The sequence below is a fragment of the Pleurodeles waltl genome, chromosome 3_1 (genome assembly GCF_031143425.1).
Source record: "Pleurodeles waltl isolate 20211129_DDA chromosome 3_1, aPleWal1.hap1.20221129, whole genome shotgun sequence".
Classification (NCBI taxonomy): Eukaryota; Metazoa; Chordata; class Amphibia; order Caudata; family Salamandridae; genus Pleurodeles; species Pleurodeles waltl.
Genome location: NC_090440.1, coordinates 1,584,755,350 through 1,584,776,725, shown reverse-complemented (window position 1 = coordinate 1,584,776,725; position 21,376 = coordinate 1,584,755,350).

Sequence of the window (21,376 nt, the reverse complement as noted above, 5' to 3'; positions counted from 1 at the left end):
ACACCGTGGGAGAGATTTGAGCAAGATGCAAGACACATGCATGAGGGAACTAATGCAAAAGGGGAACTTTCTACTAATGTTTTTTATCGCTTACTAAATGAGTATGTGGAAACTATGGATGCGAAAGATTGTTATGTATGTACTGAAATTCCTTCGTCTGTGCAGGAGGGAGTTACATATCATAGCCTCCCTCTTACTTATGGAATTAGTTGCAGCTTGCTACTAACAAGATTCTATAATCAAGAGCATGTGCAATATTTTTATTCAAATTTGGATGTTGTGTTTTCCTTTGTGCCTGTGATTGAATTTCTAAATAAATTAGCGAAAGAACATGATATAAAAATAGTTAGAGGATTCTTTGAGCCAACGCTTACATTTGGAACTGCTTATGCACACCGCAATAATTTGACTTGCTTACTGTTGCGTGTAGAGAAAAGCTTTTTAGATCACACAGATGATAGATGCAAAGCATTGAAAGAAAGATTAGAAAAAGGATTAGAGAAACGTACATACGCAAATGATTATGCTTACACTGCAATCAAGACACAAGGCAAACTAGCTATAGATGCATTACACGTAGGTAGACTTTGTATATATAGGCCAAAATCTGAGCAGGACAATTTGTTTGTAGGAACGAGTGAGTGAAGGCACGTGTTTTTGTTTCAGAGTAAATGGACCTTTATGCTGAATGGACAAGATCCAGCGATCCCTGGGATCTATTACATCTGTGGGCTAAATGCTTATTACCGTCTCCCTAAGGGATGGTATGGGACATGTTATTTGGGGATAGTATTCCCAAAGATTTACCAAATTGATGACTTAAAACAAATACCTAAGACGTCTGAATTACAACATCCCAGACAAAAACGAGAATCAGTGGCAGCTGTCATTGGTGATATATTTGGAGCAATAATCCCATCAGTAGGGGTTATCTTGAATTCTATGAAAATTCAAAAGTTGTCTACTATAGTGGATAACACGTTGACAAACTTTACAGGGGCTATACTCCTGATGGATACTGAACTTGCTGCAGAAAGAGCTATGACTCTTCAAAATTGGCTTGCTTTAGACATTCTTTTAGCTAAGAGTGGAGGTGTCTGCAAGATGCTCAATGAGTGTCATTGTTGTTCATTCATTCCAGATAACAGTAAAAAGATTAGAAGTATGCTTAATAACCTGACAAGAGATAGTACAGATTTGAAGGATTTGAAAGAACTTGGTGTTTGGGAGAAATTTGGACAGGGAATTGCCCGAGTTGGGAGCTGGTTTACAAACATTTGGAATGGGGTACTTGCAAAAATGTTGATGGGTTTATTAATTGTTCTGGTTTGTCTATTAGGATTATGGGGGGGCATGCAAAATTAATGACAAAATAAAGAGAAATTGGACTAAAAGAGCCAGGAGAAACTAAGAAAGTGAAAGAGAGAAAATGTTCAACGAAATATGGGAAAGCTCACATAAAGGGCAAGATGTTGAAATGCGCATTATGCGCTAGGTGAAAAATTTTAAATGAAAGGTCAAAGGGAAAGGTTTGTGTGATGACGAGGAGGGACTGAGAGAGCGTAGTTTAAACAATACATATATTAAAGCGAAATGCTTAACAATACTGCACTAAGAAAACAACAATAATTAGTTATTTGCTTAACGTGCATTTGAATTATGACTATGATAGACTGAACTAATGACAATAAAGAGTAAACTTGTTTGTGATATGATTAATCAAGCTTATATTAGTATTTACGATATTGCATTGAAAATCTTATAGGCCTTAAGTTAGCGTGAGCTAAAAATTTAGCCGTGTAACTCTCATATTAAAGCATATTTTCTATTTTTCCATTGCGCTGACTCGCAAAGGGCCATGACCCAGCATTTGTTCTTTTCTTCGTTTCATGTAACAATGGTTTTCTTCCCATCCGCATATTAGCTGTTTTGCAATGGACTTAATACAGTTTGCAACAAAAGTAAAAGTATTCAAGGACATTCGACCATGGAAAAGAGAACTTTTGACCTGAGAAACGTGCCAAGGCGATGACACCCTCCGGATGTGCCACCTCCGAAGACGTCAATTATGGAGACCAATCAAAGTGTTATAAATTATCGTGGGATGACAATTTGGATTACCTAATGTATAATTTGATAGGTTGAAGATAGTGGGGTATACCAAATATCCAATAGAAGTTTGGGGGAAGGTATTGCGAAAAAGGCATAAAAACTCATGACAAAGGAGGGTCATTAGAACTAGGTAGGGAATGATATTGATTGCATCCAGAAACTCTGTCACTCTGTTTGGTGATTTGAGACTTAAACAAACATCCTCATCCATAGACTTCCCTTTACACTTTTCCTCCTTATGAGGGAAGTGTCCCCTGTCCCTTTAGACGAAGTAGATTGACAGCGATCTAACTGATGTCCTGAAGACAAAGACTGATCCTGTATGCTGACTTATTCCGAGGAGGGTAATTATGACAATGCTATTGTAATTTGTCTGTTTGCTTTTCCTTTCTAGGTACCAACTGCTGTATTTTTTTTAATAGAGACCTTAGTTAGATGTTTTCTAAATTGGTGTTCAAAATTGTTTTGCATGAAGTCCAACATGCTGATGCTAATCAGTGGTTAGGCTAGGTGATCACCCTGACTGACACAAACAGACGAGACTGACATTATGTTATGCTGAACTGAAACGTATATGATATTCTATGTACTCTGATCTATGTTTATCTTATGTTGGTGCTTTTATGTTTGTGATCTTTGCATTATCAAAGTTTTATCACAGCTGCCATATCGTGACTTTGCTCTTTTGCTTCTTGGTTTTGAGATTGACACTTCTACTATTAGATTGTAATCAATAGGGAATAAAATTGACAAAATTCTAATAAGGTGTGGTTATTCATGACTGAAAGGTCATGGTTGTGCCAACAGTTTATTCAATGTCTTTATCCAAAGTAAAGTATATTGTGGTGATAAATATTGATAACGTCATTGATATATTGCTTGACATATTGATCAGTTATCTCGTCCTGCGGTGTCTCACCACTTGGTCAAAAGATTCATCGGCCTAAAACGAGTCCTAATGTGTATAAAATTGACATAAAGGGACACGTTAACAAAGGCATACATGCTGCAGCGTCCCCCCAGCCCTGCAGCATGCAAATGAACACACCACCCAAAGAGCTCTATAACAGAAGCCTTTATTCCTCAGCACATGATCACACACTGCACTCTGATTAGGTCATAAGTGTTAATAAACACACCCAAAACCTCCCAGCAAGTTACTTAATTTCTCTGTGAAGTCCCCCAGACCTTCAAGGGTTCTAGTGCATATAGTCTCCCAAGTCAAAAAGGAAGATCATTCTAGAGTCATGGGATGACTTCAGCTGGGCTATTCCCAGTGCTTAATTTGTGCTTGTTGATTCCGGTGCTGAGCACCAGCACTTATTTGTGAGGGCCAGGGCTTATTCTTATGCTAGATCAATAAACGGAGGGATGGGGAGGAATTATGGTCCAGTGTATAGCCTCCCAATAGATATGCTAATAAAGATAATACACTGTTCCAGCTAGAAAAAGAAAGGATACTCAAGAGGGGTCCTAATTTTTAGGAGCAAAAAACCTCACACACCCAAAAGGGTGTCATGCTTCATCATCGGAGTTGCTCCTCGTCAGACCGGCGCTGCAATGTTTGACGGGCACCACCCCAAATGGGGGGGCTCTTTACCGGAGATCTTATCAGTGATGATGCCACAACCCTAAATGTGAGTGTAAAGGAAGGAGATCAAAGGTAGGGGTTTAAAATTGACTCTCTAAACCTAAAGTGAATAATATTTTTATTAGTCCAAACAGGGGTCAGAGGCCAAGATTAAAAATAGTCACAAGAGTGAAACAGAGGTAATGGTCAATCATTCTATAACGAAAAAGAAAAGAGGGTGGGGAACTTCCAAGCCATCCCTCATAAGGGTCAACATGTTTCGCGTCTCTTGTGGCCCATATGGGTCCAGTGACGCTTCTTCAGGACCAGTTGACTATATGTATCTCCTATTCATAAAAAACGTGGATAACTACACCCTGAAATTGTCAGAACAAACGTATCCAATCACTTACACTAGTATGGGAAGGATCTATTATTCCTAACTGTCGCCCGTCCCCATTAGGGAGCGCGCTACATGGGACCACTCGGACCAGTAGTCAGGCGCAAAACTACTTTGTTGTTGGTGCTCCTGAAAGCGGGTAACCTACCCAGGTCCTTGTCTCCCGAATGAATTATGCCTCAAGCATTTGCTGCGAGCAAAAGACACATATGTGAAAGACGGAAGAAGGAAAAACTAAAAAGCGTCACAAAGGGAGAAAGAAAGTTGCAGGATGAGCTGAAGGTGCAGGGGTGGCTGTAAATGGATTGAAGCGGCCTGAGATGGCTTCAGAATTACACTGCCTTGGTATTAGGTGCTGGCAAATTTAATTACAGCAGCCTCGTGTTTAATAGAAGGCTTTGAGCATCGGGACCTCTTAATTTACAAATTAAGCACTGGCTATTCCTGTAAGTCATCCCAAGCCATCCTGAAGTATGTGTATAGGGTGAAATCTTTAAATGAGATGATTCCAAAGTCATCACAAAAACTACTCCAGGATGGTGTCCTGATTACTTCAATTGAAAATGTGTGATGATCTCGTACTACTCCAGAAATACTAATTGACAACTTCAATTATTCCAGGATGACAATGTCACCATTACTGTGGATAACTACTGGATGTTTTCCTGACATCTTCAGAATGATTGTGGATTACTCCAGTATGATTTTATGACAACTTCAGAATGAGTGTGGAAGTGGATTACTCCAGTATGATTTTATGACAACTTCAGAATGAGTGTGGATTACTCCAGTATGATTTTATGACAACTTCAGAATGAGTGTGGATTACTCAAGGATGATTTCAGGGCAATATCAGGATTACTATGGATCACTCATGGATGATTTCTTAACATCTTCAGAATGAGTGTGGATTACACCAGAATTATTTTACAACAGTTTCATAATGAGTGTGAATTACTTTTAGAGGGGTTCATGACTACTGCAGGATGAACGGAGGTTACAGTTAATATACACAAGGAGAGTGGGGAAAACACACTATGGTACATCCCCTAATCAACGCATAACAACCAAGATTACCCAGTGGAATTATTTAGAAATACTCCCTATCCATAGTAACCAAGAGTATCTACTGGGTGGGTACTCTAGGTTGTTATGAATGGGGAGTAATTCTGAATGATTCCATAAAATGTTTTGGATGCTTGTGGATCACTCCTAAATGTTTAAATAGTGACTTAGGGTTGGATAATTTCTTTTAGAATCTGTGACGCAAGTACATTCTCAGAATGACATTTCTCCAATCCAGAATTCATCAAGTCTAATTTAAAAACACAAATTTGAAATTAAATACTTGGGAGAAACACAACGTCCCTGTAAAAAAGAAAACTGTTTGGGTTTAAAACTTGTTTCTTCTTTAAACAAGGTGGAGAGTGATATGAAAATGAATTTGTGAGGAAAGTAGTTGTTAGCAAGTTCGCCAAAATGCATTTCATGGCATCCTTGATAACATTACCCCATACTCACTGTGTATTGTCTTCATTTGAGCTAAACAACATTACTCTAAGTTTTGATATGGTGGCCTGTGGCAATATACTGAACAATGTATTGGCTGAAAATAAAATTAATCTGAAATGACTTGACACTGTTAGCTTTTATTTAGCCAAAGCCTCAAAGAGACATGGGTCACTGTACAAGATAACATTAAAAGTAAGCAAAAAGAATATTAAAAAGTCAACAAAACAAGCAACTTTGTTGTGTGCTTCCAGAGTCTGAGTATTTTGTCCTCTTTTGAAATTGCAGATCATTAATTCAAGATTCCTTCTCGTAGGTCAGTTGTTGAGAGGTAGCCAGCTTGCACGGAGATGTCATCACATTCTAAAAAGAGAACAAAAGCATACGTTAGTGTACTTTCTTCAACCAAGTTACTTTAGGTTTTCTTTTAGACTGGCTGCTTTCCTAAATCACTGGATCCACCTCCAGCATAAAGGGTGCCTTAAGAGATGTTTTTAATCCTCCTTTGTTTATGGTGCTTGTTTCAAAGGTGCACATGTGAAATTCGGACATTGTTCAGATGGAAGGTGAAGAATGAAAGTGTCCCTTTCTGGACTGTAGGAGCAAAGAGGCAAGTTAGATTCAGAATATCAGTCCCAGAGTTTTAATATAACATAATGATAGAAAATCCTATTTTTTTTTCCTCAACAGACGAGGGAATCTGAATCTGTGGTTTCAATCTCTGCCATACATTGACACCATAGTTTGACAGCATAGTGTCTTTACACATTGCCCCTCTAATATACAGGATAAATTACAGATGTACAAAGGTTGAAAGCAGCAAGTGCCCTCAAGATGGATATTGGAGGGAGCTCTATTGAACTATACTTGCAGCATGTCTATCTGAAAAGAAAAAAAATGAGTTAAGAGATTTCCATAGCGACCAGTACAGGTCTGTAGGAAAGTACCCTCTTTTTGGCATGGTTACCCCCCCTTTTTGCCTGCTGTCAGAATGTTTTGCCTGTGTGCACTGGGATTCTGCTAACTAGGACCCCAGTGATTGTGTTCTCTCCCTTTAAATTTGGTTGCTTGGGCCATAAGCATCTCACATTAGGCACACTGGTGCCCCCTTATAAGTGAAAACACACAAAAAGGAGTACGGGTTTCTTCTATTGCGACGAGGGGCAGACCTCTAGTGCACCAGTTGTGCCCCAGGTTCCTCGTGGTCCTCTAATGGAGGAGGGGTATCAGTGTGAGGTGGGACAGCAGTGGGTCTGGAGAACAGGGGGGAATTTCCTTTACGGACTAGGTGGTCTCACACACTATATAGTGTCATGCTTCATCATATGACCACCTAGCCCCACCCAGGTAGGACAGTGCCACCTGGGCGGACTCAACCTCACTGTTAAAAGAACAGGAGGGAGTGCGTAAATCAATTCTAGGTCTGGAAAGATCGGGATCCAGCTAATCTAGGGAATAAAAACACCTAAACAGATACCTGTGTGAGTATTTTAATAGTAGGGTCTGTTTGTGTGATTAAAAACGAAGATTGGGACACCTCTGTGAGAGCAAGGACTCACAGGGTCACCTATCTAAAGAGTGAAAGCCGACATGTTTCTACCATCAGTAGTGAGCTTTGGAAGGTCTCGGGGCATTCATCAGGGCAAAGGATCCCTAAGACTCACGCTAGGAGTATAAGAAAACACTGTCCGGTAGTTAACAGTTTAAGAAAAGGAAACAAAAGAGGGGGGCCTACCTTACCAAGGAACTACCTGGAGGGGGCACTATCCCTAGAGGCTAATGGCCGCTGGTATCCAAGAGAGGGAGTGTCCCCTAATAGTCAGACATGCATCAAAGAGGGCGCTCGCTGTGCGCATATACCGTCCTCTCCCTGGACCCCTTATAAGTCCCTAGTATATGGAACCTACGGCATTGGGGCACTAGGGGTTCCCCATTGGCTGCAGCATGTATTATGCCACCTATGCGAGCCCATTTAAAATGTGTCTACAGGCCTGTCATTGCAGCCTGCGTGAAAAGGTGCATGCACCCTTTCACTTTAGGTCACTACACCAGGTCGCTATAAGTCACCCCTATGGTAGGCCCTGCTAGCCCAGAAGGCAAGGTGCAGGTACCTGTGTGGGAGGGCACCCCTGCCTGAGCAGAGGTGCCCCCACAATCTCCAGCTTCTTTTTCCTGGACTTCGTGAATGTGGGGACGGCATTTTACGCGTGTACTTGACACAGGTCAAGCTACATAATGGTAACTCTGAACCTGGGCATGTTTGGCATCAAACATGTCGGAATCATACCCCAATACTGTTGCCAGTATTGGTTGTATGATTCCATGCACTCTGGGGGCTCCTTAGAGAACCCCCAGCATTGCTCCTAACAGTTTGCATGGTTCTTGCAGGCAGCCCGCACTGCTGCCATCCTACAGACAGGTTTCTGCCCTCCTGTTGCTTGACCACCTCAAGCCCAGGAAGACAGAACAAAGGTTTTCCTTTGGGAGAGGGAGGCAACACCCTCTCCCTATGGAAATAGTTGTTACATGGCTTGGGAGGAGTAGCCTCCCCAAGCCACTGGTATGCTTTGAAGGGCACATTTGGTGCCCTCCTTGCAGAAAACCAGTCCACCCCAGTTCAGGGACCTAAACCCTCTGCTCTGGTGCAAAACTGGACAATGGAAAGGGGAGTAACCACTATCCTGTCCATCACCACCCCATGTGTAGTGCCCAGAGCTTTTCCAGGTGACCACTTGATTATGCCATCTTGAATCCAAGGTGGACAGAGGCCTCTGGGCGCATCTGAGTGGCAAGGTCAGGCAGGTGACATCACAGCCCCCTCCTGATAGGTGGTCACCCTGCTAGGTGACCAATCGCCCTTCCTGGGCTATTTAGGGACTCCCTCCCGGGTGGGTCCTTAGATTTGACATGCAAGACTCCAGTAGGACTCCTCTCCATTGTTTACTTCAACTTCTGGCCACCGGAACTGCAACTGGACTCCACAGGAACATACAATCTGCAGCTACAGCGACGACTCTGCTCTGCAACATCGTTTCTCTGGCTCCAACTGCAACATTTTCCTGGCTGTGCATCCTCTGAGGGCGACTAGTCTTCAATCTGCACAAGAAGCAAGAAGGAATCTCCCTTGGAGTGAAGAAGTCATTCCCCTGCATCCGCAGACACCAACTGCAACGACGACCGGCTGTGTGGGTCTCCTCTCATCCTGAGGTGCATGGATCTGGCATCACGGGTGGAGGTCTGGAGTGGTCCCCTTGGTCCTCTCTGCCAGCTGTCCAGCTTTGGAGACAGTAGGCCCTTGCCTCTCCATACAGGACAGTACCTCTGTGCACCTCGTCTCTTGCAGCTACCAACGCTTGTTGGCATCTCCTCCGAGGGATCTTCAGGCTCTGTGTAGCCCCAGCACTCTTCCCTGCAATGCACCGCCCTCTGCGTGCTTCTCCAACGACGTGGGACTCCTTTCCGAGTGTGCTGCGTAGGCCTCACTGCAACTCTTGTTGCTTGTGGGTCATCTGTGGGGGCTGCCTCCTCTTCTTCAGACTCTCCTGGTCGCTGAGGGTCACCTGGGACTCCCTTCTGTGGGTTGGGTCCTCCTGGATCTTTCTGGTTCCAAGGCAGCTCCACTTTTCTTCATTCATGACATTTGCCTTTGACAGGGCTTGCTGGTGCTTTTTCAAAACCACAGACCGACTGCAGTTCTTCATCCAGCGTGGGACGTAGACTGCATCACTCAGGAGCTCTTCAGCTGCCCCAGTGCTGCATTGCTGACCATCTTCGCCTCATCGTCGACCAGATCCTGCATCCACTTACGGGTGGGTAGTGGCTCCTGCCACGACTGGACACTCCAATGTGAACTGAACTTGGTCCCCTTCTTTTCCACGGCTTCCTCTTCCAGGATCCACCTGTGGTTTCTTGCAGTCTTGTCTGGGTCTTGCAATATCCTTCTCTGAAGTCCTTTTGTTGGGTTGGGGAAAAAAACTGTTATTTACCTCTTTTCTTCTGGTCGCTGGGGGGCACTCTGGTAATTACCTTTGGGATTTCCTAGTTCCTCCAGCTCCCCTCGACCAATTCCACCTCCTTAGGTGGGACCCAACTTTCGCATCCCACTTTTTTAGTATATGGTTTGGTCACGCAGGCCTTCAATATCGCCTAATGCTTTTCATTGTTTTCTATTGCTTTGTATGGCAATTTCGGATTGCTACTGTACATATAATAGTGTGTTTACTTACCTCCTATTGTAGTATTTCCTATTAAGTATTTGTGTCACTAAAATAAAGTACTTTTATTTCTATAACACTGTGTGGTTCTTTCATGTGTGTAAGTGTTGTGTGACTATAAGTGGTATTGCATAAGCTTTGCATGTCTCCTAGATAAGCCTTGGCTGCTCATCCACAGCTACCTCTAGAGAGCCTAACTTCCTAGACACTGACTACACTTCACTAATAGGGGATACCTGGTAGAAGGTGATAATACCATAGGTACTTACCACACACCAGGCCAGCTTCCTACATTGACGACCTACAAGCAAGTGTTTAGACCACCGCTGAATGTCCAAAGTAGAGCTGGAAGCACTGTGTGCTCTCCGTGCTGTCACCAAGACTTCTAGTTTAAGTCCTGTATGGCTTGCCTATTTGGGTAGAAGTGACTCTAGGAGTGGAAAGGCAATACAAATCATTAAAAGAACCATCCTGCAATAATATGACCTGCTAGGAGACTACTTAAGCCTAAAGGTTTTATCACTCAAGATAAATGTTTAATGTCCATTACGTTTTTACATAATTTACAGCTTTGACCTCAATGTTAGTTATCAGAAGGGTAATTAAGTTAACTTAAATATCTTACCAAATGAAGAATCCATTTTCAGTTGATCCTTGTCCAATACTCACCTCAGCACACAATCATTTGAAAATTAATAGGGCCCAATAAAACCTTCACCAGCTGCAGCATCTCAACCTGAGGATAACAATAGGAAGCATTATTATACATGACATCATATCTACATGCTTTGAAAAAAAGGTCTCATTTCTAGATGGCTATTTGACATTTATAAGCACCAAGTCTAATAGTGAAAAACACTGGTGAGTTAGTGCCAGAAATTCACAGTGGCCATGTCAAAAACTCCAATATGAATTTCTTTTTGCAGGGAATTTAGAATGTTTGTCAAAGCACCTTGCTGTCTGCATATGCAAAGATTGGGTATCATGCAATGGATGCCTAGTTGCCAAGGAATATTGCTGTTATTTGAGGGTCAGCATGTCAGCAATGTGGGCAATAGTCACTTACACTTCCCACTCATGCAATCACAGAACATCAAATGTTTTTCTAACATACCCTCTACTGCTGCCAGACGCCAAATGGTGCTCCAGGCTGCTATGCTTCTCCCTCACATAGACAGCTGCAGCTCCCCAGTCAATACTCCTGGGAGAAGTGGACGGGAGTACTTTGGGCAGACTGCAGCAGGAGCCAACTGGGAGTGATTGACACTGCCTAGGGGAGGGTTTCAAACAGAAAAGCATGGGAAGCAGCAAGCACAAGAGAGCATGAGCAGGTGGCCATCGGTGTGCCTGGGCAGCTGGATGTTGCAAAGGTGAGAGTCCTTGTTATGTGAAAAATGTAAGTGTGGATACAAAAGCATGAGTGACTCCACTCCTGTGTAAATGTTTGCCAACATTTTCTGATAGGAACATCGGGAAGAATGAAGTAAATAAGAATGCTAGCAGCTGAGGGATGGTATGAATCAACATCCACAAATATTTTATGGATTCATCCATTTAAACTCAATACTTGGTATCAGAACTTTCTACGTAGACACTTCTACTCTCTCTACCCTTCCAACCCTACCACCTTCAAACGTTAGCAGAAGAAAAGACAGGGTTAAAGACTAAGTAGTGTTTGAGAGATTGAGGCTGCCAGGGAGTCTGGATGGTTCTGTCAGGTTTCCTTGGCCTTGATTATTTATTTAGTTGTGCCTCTTTATATTATCCAAGCTTAGGGTAAGACCAAAGACAGAGCTGATGGCAGAGGATATAGTTGGAGGAGGGATAGGAACTGGGAGAGAGAAGAACAGTGAAAATAGTGGGTCAGATGGATGTTTCTTTTGGGATGTAGCATTGGAATGAGAGAAGCTTGGCCAGGGTTTTTGTGGATGGGCCCAAGCTTTTCAGCTACGCCCTTCTTCCAAGATGTATTTGGAGCTGTTTTTGAGAGAAATGTGAGGAAGCCCTTTCAGGTAGGGGCTGAGAAGCTGGATCCCCTGGTGAGTGGCTCTTGATGGTTGCACCTCCCCATGTACAAACATGAACTGTGTCTAGAGAACAAAAGTATGTGAAGCAAAATTTTACTACCACTTATGCGGAAGTTGAACAACAGCACATACCTCATGAATCAAAGTCTTGTGAGATACAGGCAGACAAGGGGACAGGTTTGTGGAGAAAATATCCCCTGCAAGGTATTTTCTACTTGAACCAGTCCCATACAGAACAGATTTGCCCACACTTTAGCACTGTGAAATTCACATTATTTTGTATAACTTGAAATTTGCTAATTCCCCAAGTATTATGAAAATGTTGGTAAAGCCTAGGCATATGTTTGTTGTAGTGCTGGGAGAAGTTCTAATAGGGAAGCTAGGTCACTATCATCTGGTTTGAGGATGAAGAGGGTGCTGGGGACTCCGGCTTTGTAGCACTGAATGGAATACAGATGTAAGGATCGTTTCGGACCGTTAGTGGGTCTCGCTGCAGAGAACCCAATCTAAATATACACTGTAGCCATTCTCAGTTGGGGCACTTTTCTTTTCAATCCTCTGCCATTGCCAGCATTTTCCTTGGATTACCTTGATGTGGAATCTGTGGATTTTTTTAATGCTAATTGCCATAGCAGCTGGATCAAAATGCTCTCCATTCCAGTATTGCATACAGATTTAATGTCAAATAGTACTAGAAACTCTATCAATCTGAACACATTAGGTTAATGTGCCTGCTGCAAATAGCCTTCTGAACATTCAAATTAGGGTTTGTACTCTGTCATATTTAATTCAGGCTTTCACCTACCCATTCTAGATGAAATTTGGAACCTTTATATTTAATAATTCTTGCATAGTGAGTGAAAGAGCTTACAGTATATTTTGGAGAAAAAAATGCCAAGAATTATGGTGGGCAGAAAAAACATGGTAACTGTCCATATAGCTACAAATATTTTTAGACAGTTTCACATAGAGCAAACTCGACCAGAAAGAACTGGAGTGGTTTACATGAGCACCAGTTACAATACACAAGGTCACATTCATTTCTATTTTAGGCATGGGCAGATTATGTGATTTGCCCAGAATCACAGGATGCTGAGCCAGCAACAGGACTCCAACCTGGTTCAGGTTTGAGTCGGCAGCTCTGACCAGAACTCCACATAATTCACTCCCCATTCACCATTAAAATACCTCCCCTGAAGCACACCAAAAAATGAAGTAGAGAAATGCATTTTAAAAAAACAAAGTAAAACTAGAAAAAACGATCATTTATAAACAATTTTAGTTCTCCGATGCATTTTTACTAAGTCAGCTATTTAATATCCAAGCCCACAAAGACACTGCAAATAAACTGAGCAACAAAAATCACACAATCGTGATGAACATAAACCTTTAACAGGACATTTCAGAAAGCCGAGATAGCTTTTGCTTCAAAACACACAAACAAACATTGTTTCTTATTAGGCACATTTGACTGGTTTGATACGAACCTGCAAACTGCAAGAAAGTAATGCCCCGGTCCATACCTGCTACCTGTTGCCAGCATTCCAATGACTAGCTGCTGAATAAATCTGTCTATATGGGAAGGGAAGTCTTGAAGCTGGTATAAGTAACCACAGAGACTGGGGAAAACACCATAATCCCCTTTTTCGTGGACATAAACAGCTTCCTCGCCATCGGTTTTTCCAAACTGCACAGTTGAGTGACGTAGCTTCTGGCAACACCATAAGTGCTTGGAGACCTACAAAGCATTTAGGGCCTCATTCTGACCCTGGCGGACGGCGGAGGCCGTCCGCCAGGGTACCGCCGCTGAATGACCGCACCGCGGTCAAAAGACCGCGGCGGCCATTCAGACATTTCCTCTGGGCCGGCGGGCGCTCTCCAAAGGAGCGCCCGCCGGCCCAGAGGAAATGCCCCTGCAACGAGGACGCCGGCTCAGAATTGAGCCGGCGTAGTTGCAGGGGTGCGACGGGTGCAGTTGCACCCGTCGCGTATTTCAGTGTCTGCTTAGCAGACACTGAAATACTTTTCGGGGCCCTCTTACGGGGGCCCCTGCTGTGCCCATGCCGTGGGCATGGGCACGGCAGGGGCCCCCAGGGGCCCCGCGGCACCCCCTACCGCCATCCTGTTCCTGGCAGGCGAACCGCCAGGAACAGGATGGCGGTAGGGGGTGTCAGAATCCCCCATGGCGGCGCAGCAAGCTGCGCCGCCATGGGGGATTCTAAGGGCAGCGGTAAACCGGCGGGAGACCGCCGGTTTGCCTCTTCTGACCGCGGCCGAACCGCCGCGGTCAGAATGCCCTGCGGGGCACCGCCGGCCTGTCGGCGGTGCTCCCGCCGACCCTGGCCCCGGCGGTCTTAGACTGACCCCCTTAGTTTCTTCAAGTTGTATGGAGTGCAAACTCTGTTCGAGGGCATGATTGGAGTGGTTTACATGAGCCCCAGAATTACTTTACACAAGGTCCAATTTTATGTTTGTAGTTAAAGAGCAGGGGACAGTGATTTGCTCAGAACCACAGTATGTTGAGCTGACACCGGGCCTCTGCCCGTTTACAATACCCTCTCTTTTTACAGCTCAGCTTGAATAGAAGTTAATTGTTTAGGGCGTTCCCAAATGCACTGCTTCGATCTATTCATGCAGCACAGTGGACGTTAAAGAGCTGTGAGAGGCTGAGGAGACCTTAAGCCAGAGGCCAGCAGTGCTTACTTTCTTCTGGACTTTATCACAGCATTTGGGGTGGGGAGGAGTTTGGGTTAAAAATAATATAGTACATCTAAATGAAGCTTTAGTTTACAGAATTTACCTCCAGCAATACACAGTGCCACAATGTTAATTCTATATTAAGGGGGTCATTTCAGCCTCGGCGGTCTTTTCACAAGACCGCTGAGGGACCGCAGTGCAGAAGACCGCCAGTGGTGGCAGTTTTCCGCTCGGCGTATTATGACTGCTGGCAGCCCTCTGTCCTTTTCCGGATGGAGAGCCGCCAGCAGCCATACTGGCCGGCAGCGGGGAAGTGGAGGTTGCTCCACCTCCACCGCCGCGGCAACAGAACACCGACCACCGGGTCACGTTCCGTGAATCGGCGTGGCGGTGTTCTGTTGACGGTGTGCTGGCGGCAGAGCAGCCCCCATGGATCCTGTCCCCTCCCGGAAGATCAACAAACAAGGTAAGTTGATCGTCCGTTAGGGGAGGTGATGGGGGGTGTAGTGTGATGTGTGGGTGCATGGGGGTGTGCATGTGAGTATGTAGAGGGGGTGTGTGAGTGCGTGTATGCATGCAGGGGTGTAGTGTGAATGAAAATGTGTGCGTGTCTGTCTGTATGTATCTATGTATGGATGTGTGCGTGTATGTCTGAATGAGGATGTGCGTGTATGACTGTGTGTGTGTGTCTGTTGACATGTCTGTTTGTGTGTGTGCGGGAATGTGTGTTGGTGGTGTCTGCATGCGTGTCGGGTGTGTGTCTGTGTTGTGATGTCAGGGGTAGGGGTGGGGAGGGGGGGTCCTGCCACCTTTGGGGATAGCAGGGGGGTGGGGGGTGTTGGAGACGGACTCAGGGGAGGGGGTGGGGGGTGGCGGAGACCCCTATCAGTGCCAGGGAAGGAATTTCCTGGCACTGATAGTGCTTACCGCCATGGATTCCATGGCGGTTCCAAACCCCATGAACTCCATGGCGGTAAGCCGAGTCATGATACTGCCGGCGGTCTTGTGACGGCCGCCGGGCTGGAGACACAAGTCTCCAGCCCAGCGGTCGTCTCCGCCATGGCGGTCTGATCGGAGAAGTGGCGGATGACCATGGCGGTAACCGCCATGGGCATAATTCCAAATTTTTTACGCCAGACTGTTGGTGGTAAAACCGCCAATTCTCCGTCAACCGCCAGGGTCGTAATGACCCTCTAAGTGTGAAAAAATGGTGTGAGCATTATCTTTTTTCGTTTTATGCTTACACAATGCAAATAATGGCCATTACAAATCCATGTGCATTTCTTGCCTACTCTGCTTCACCGAAACACAGTTAAAACATTAGCCAGTCCTTTTTTTATAATTTGCTGGCTGGACCTATGGTTTAATATTTGCCACTTGAAAACCAAGACTACATGTCCTACAGTACAACCACATCAGACAGTGAGCTATTAATGTGTGGCATCGCATTAGTTCTTTCTTTGGCTATAAGCTATTTCTGAAAGGGCAGAGTTTGTGAAATTCATGTCTTTCCTATCTTTAACTGGTACCAATGACAGTAAGTCTGTTTTGGCTTACTTAATTGGCCACAAGCAGGTTGCACTTTAAACCATTTGACAGGCTTCAGGCACCTGCTGCATCAATGTTTGTGCCCAGTAATAATCAAGGCATTTTAACACTAGCAACACAACTCCTAGGGTTAATGAGCTTGCTGGGGAGAGCTGGATTTTGTCTAGTTTCAGTTTTGATTCTTCAAAATGTAGCATGGAACTACAAAGATGAAGCATGCAGAAGACACATTTGTATTTTATGTGGCTAGTTCTGTTCAGTGGGTTACTGCTTTTGTCACAGAAATACTTTTGTTACTTGCAGATCAAAAACTGCAATACTTCTAATATAGCACAATGAGCTATAAACTGGCACCAAAAAGCAGCATGAAAACATAGAAAACTAGGGGCTCGTTAGCTCTGCCATAACTTCATTGTTTTATGTTAAGGCAGCGCTAGAGTGGCATTTTCCCCATGCCATATTTACAAAGTGGCGCAATGCATGCATTTCTCTACTTTGTAAACCCTTGCGCCAGACATAATGTATGCAAGGGGGGCGTTCCCCCACTAGAGGGCCCAAAAAAATGGCACAAGGAAATCTAAGAGATTTCCTTGCACCATTGATTTAGGCACGTTTAATGCCTGCTCAGAGCAGGTGTTAAAAGGGGGCTTCCCTTATTTATAATGGGCCCCTATGTACTCTGCTGGAGTAGCTCCAAAATTTTGGCGCTACTCCTGCAGAGTACATCAATAGCGTAAAAACAAATGGCGCTGTTGCCCCCGAGCCTGCACCATGGTGCGCTGTATGTTACATGCAGTGCACACATGGATGTGGTAGGGGGTGCTAAGGGGTGCAAGGAAAGTGGCGCTTCACTAGGTGTGGCATCACTTTTCTTAAATTTGCCAATAGTTTTTTCTTCAATCTTTTGTTATTCCAAGGTTACTAAGAAGGGTTTCTTCAGGTAGTAGTAAAGTCTTAGTAGTAAATTAGCCCCAAACACTGTGTTAAGTTTTAAGTTCTGACTTTCTATTTTTCCAGACATAGTACTCTTAACATATAGGGGCTCATTCCGAGTCCGGCGGGTGGCGGGCGCCGCCGGGCGGAAACCGCCTAAAGACCGCATCGCAGTCAAATGACCGCGGGGGTCATTTTGACTTTCCCGCTGGGCCGGCGGGCGATCTCCAGAAGATCGCCCGCCGGCCCAGCGGGAAAGCCCCTGCAACGAGGAAGCCGGCTCCGAATGGAGCCGGCGGAGTTGCAGGGGTACGACGGGTGCAATAGCACCCGTCGCGATTTTCACTGTCTGCATAGCAGACAGTGAAAATCATGGTGGGGCCCTGTTAGGGGGCCCCTGCACTGCCCATGCCAGTGGCATGGGCAGTGCAGGGGCCCCCAGGAGCCCCACGACACCCGTTCCCACCATTCTGTTCCTGGCGGGTTTTACCGCCAGGAACAGGCTGGCGGTAAGGGGGTCGGAATCCCCATGGCGGCGCTGCAAGCAGCGCCGCCATGGAGGATTCCCTGGGCCAGGGGAAAACCGGCGGGAAACCGCCGGTTCCCCTTTTCTGACCGCGGCGTTAAAGCCCTGGAAGCACCGCCAGCCTGTTGGCGGTGCTTCCGTTGCCCTCCACCCTGGCGGTTTCAAACCGCCAGGGTCGGAATGAGGGCCATAATGCCTACCAGTATGGATGGTGTGTGACTCCTACACTTTGAAACCGTCATACAGCTGCATCTGTCATTTTAAAGTATATACATATCTCTTACATAAAAGTGTTGAACTAAATCAAAAACCTGCTTCCAAATTATATGTTTTCTTAAGCACTTGTGAAGGTATAATCTGAATGCTCTCGTTTTCCTCTGTTCCATTGGTATCTAGGTGTTAGGCTCTAGAAAGACCCCAACCAAGATGAGACTTCAGCAAAAAAAGAGGGCTGATGGCATTTTAGGTGAGGGCTTTGTGTGGCGCCTAGCCTGATTTGCTTTATTAATATTGAATGTTGAGCATATTAAGATTTTAATTGTTTATTTTAACAATTATAATAAATAAGAATGATTTATAAGTAGCAAAAGCCAGCAAAAATACTAACCTCTGACTTAATTTACACGTTATCTGATGTATATCAGATTCTGATCAATAGATATTACATGAAGTAATTGAGCAATAATCAGCAAATGCTCCAAAAACACTAAAACGGTTACATTTTAAAACAAAACTGAAAAAAATGGCAAACTTGCTCTTGAAATAATCAGTAAATCATCCACAAACATTAGTAAACACTTTCATCTTTTTGAATGCAAACGATCCTTGTGAAGTAATCAGATACCAGTTTTGAAATCATCCTCAAATCATCAAGAGCAAACTCATCTCCTGAAGTCATCAGACACTAATTTTCAAGTCCTCCTCAATTCACCAGGAACAACCTCCTCTAGAGGAATCATCAGGTACTCATTTTCATGTCATTCTCAAATCATTGGGCACACGTTTCTAAGCTTTGCTGGTGACTTCAAGAGCTTGATGATGTCTGATGATGTAAAAATGACTTCTAATGTAGTTGGATGATCATCCAATGACTCTGGGATGGCTTCTAAAGTAATCCTGTTTGATCTGGGCTCACAACACTACATCTCCCCCTTTGTTAAATAAAAAAAGTATAAACAACAGTTAAATTATATTTCTTCAATAAGTTGTCAAGGCACTCACACTAGCCGGCCAGATCGAGTAGAATGAGGTAGTTGGGATGCACTCTGGTTGTGCACCAATGGCACAGGTTCTGATGCTGAACTGTTAGGCGGGATTGTCTCATTCATAATTGCAGAGCTGCCGAACATCAAGATTGGTGCTTAAAGTGTGAAGAGTCACATGTGATGGACTTTGCAGGACATCCTTTGCACATCACCACCCTCAGACAGTCAACAGCAGGGTGCAAATCGAGGGTATATGCATTTAGACAGCGTCTATCCACTATAGTCACAGGGTAGATGCCATCTACCCTGCCAACAGTTTTGTCCCCACAGAAATATGCAAAACATGTCCTAGTATAATTTTCAGACACCGGGACACATTCAGCAGCGCCTGCACATTGTGTGCTTTTTGTTGCGAGCAGCAACATGCCGGCGGAGGAGGGACTTATCAGATTCCTGCTGGTCCCATAGCAAAGGTGGAAGTTAAGGGGCCATCAGGCCTCCTTTTGTTGAAGTATGCTGGCTTGGAGCTATCAGGAGCCTCACATTTAAATGGGATGGAGGGGAAACAAAGGCACACAGCTTATCTCTTCACAGGTAACTAGAGGAAAGACATGCTTTTGACTTTGTTTAGTTCAGTCCCTGTAAGAATATCAGATATATTGGTCTGTACTAGTATTTACACAAATAACAGTTTTAATACCACTATTTTGTTTATTTCTTTTATAGCACCATAGCATTACTCATCCCAATGCAGGGTGTCAAAGCACTTTACATCACACATACATATTATACATTGACACTAAATATATATGTCAATCAATGTACAGCATGTGTTACATAAGAAAGTGAGGATTACAAGGTATAGGGGCCACGTCCTTCATGGCTCACTGTGCTATATTTGAAGGATTACAATTTATGAACTGCAAGTAACAAAAGGATCTTTGTGTTAAAAGCATTGACCCGCTTACCCAGTTCTATAAAATAAAAATCTGTTCTTCATGTGTTACATAATGTGCTATGCAGGAGTGTACGAGGATGGTTGTTATAGAGACCAGACTGCGCGGGTTTTCCTTATTTTAGAAGGTTTGATTTATTTGGTTGAATGGGTTCTATATAGAAACCAGTCTTATATGAAAGTTTTAGGTCTGATAGGTTGTTGCGTCTTCTCCTTCTGGATGACAGCTCGCGTCCGCTTCCTCTTCTCTCTCTCTCAGGACCTCGCGGGAAGCGTGTGGAAAAAGAAGAATATAGCACTGGTAAGTGTAGGGTTGGGGTTTCGTTGTTTTTCTTCCCTCTCTTTCCTTCACTAAGTATCTTTCTCCTGTCTTTTCCTCTTTATTCCCTTATTCTTCCCTGGTTCTCTTTTGGGTCTGTTCTGTTCCTGTCCTTGTTGTCTTTTCCTTCCTTTCTTATGGTTTTCCAGTTTTTCCCATTGGGTCTGTTCTCTGGGTTCACATATACATATATACCTCTCTTCGCTGTTTTTCTCCTTCTCGCTCTCCCGTCTGTCTTCTTTTCTTCCCAGTGATCCCCGTGTCGTGCCCCCCTTTTGTTTTCCCTTCCTCCCAGTGCTCCCCGTGCCGTTCCCTTTTGTTGTCCCTTTCCTGCCCTTTTCCGTACCTCCCGCCTCCCGCCCGGTTCCCCTTGTCCCGCACCCCGTACCTGGAGAGGCCACGCTTCTCCTGAAGCGTGGCGGCTCTTTCGTTCAGCTCCCCGGGGTCAGCGGCTGTCTTCCAGGGTTTCTGGCGGTTACGATTCCGGCGGCATTCCGTTCCTCAACGAGGCGGCGTCTTCTTTGGTTGTCTCGGCGTCTGTTGTGTCCACGAACTCCGGTGCCTCCCAGCTCCTATTCCCGGCGTCCTCTCCCGGAAGGGAAGGAAGCCGTCTTTTAAATCCCCTCAGCTTCCGCGGTGGTGTGAGGCATCCAATGCCAGCGCTGTGATCTTGGGCCAACTCCGGTGCAACCAAGGCAGAGTCAGCACAAGTCTGGGAAGAGTGTGGGTCGGAATGGAAAGACCCATCACAAGGAGACATATTAAACCTCTATGCTACTTTGATTCAAAACCGGGACTAGTAAAACACAGATCTCTCCAGAAAATATGTGAACCTTCAGAGTTATCTTACCATTACTATTATTATAATTCCCAGCGATTTAGATGACTCACAAAGATCTTTGCAGCAAGTACCTTAACCCCATAAGATATTTTAATTTTTAAAATGCAGACTTTGCAACCAGTTAAGCAGAAAAGATTTACTGCCACGTTTCTCCTTGTTGACAATTTCTTTTTGGCAAAGTTTAAAAAAATAAATGTAAAAGTTGAAGTCTAGATTTTCTGTCAGGGTTGTGTCACGTTTTTGGCACAACCCTGACGCAAAATCTAATTTGTTTAATAATGTAATGCACGCAAATGTACTTATGCTAGACCTTCTAAACATATGTGGAGGTCATAAAATCTGTTGTCACTTCTTGTGATGTTAGTTCCTTAGAGGTCACTGGTTGTGTTGCCTCTCCCTGTGAATTCTAGTACAATATCACACATCGTGATGTCACACTCCATGATGTCATGCACCATGATGTCACTTGCATACAGCTTTACTTGGTTAGTCCCCCCACTTCAGCTTTTAGGGCTTGTGC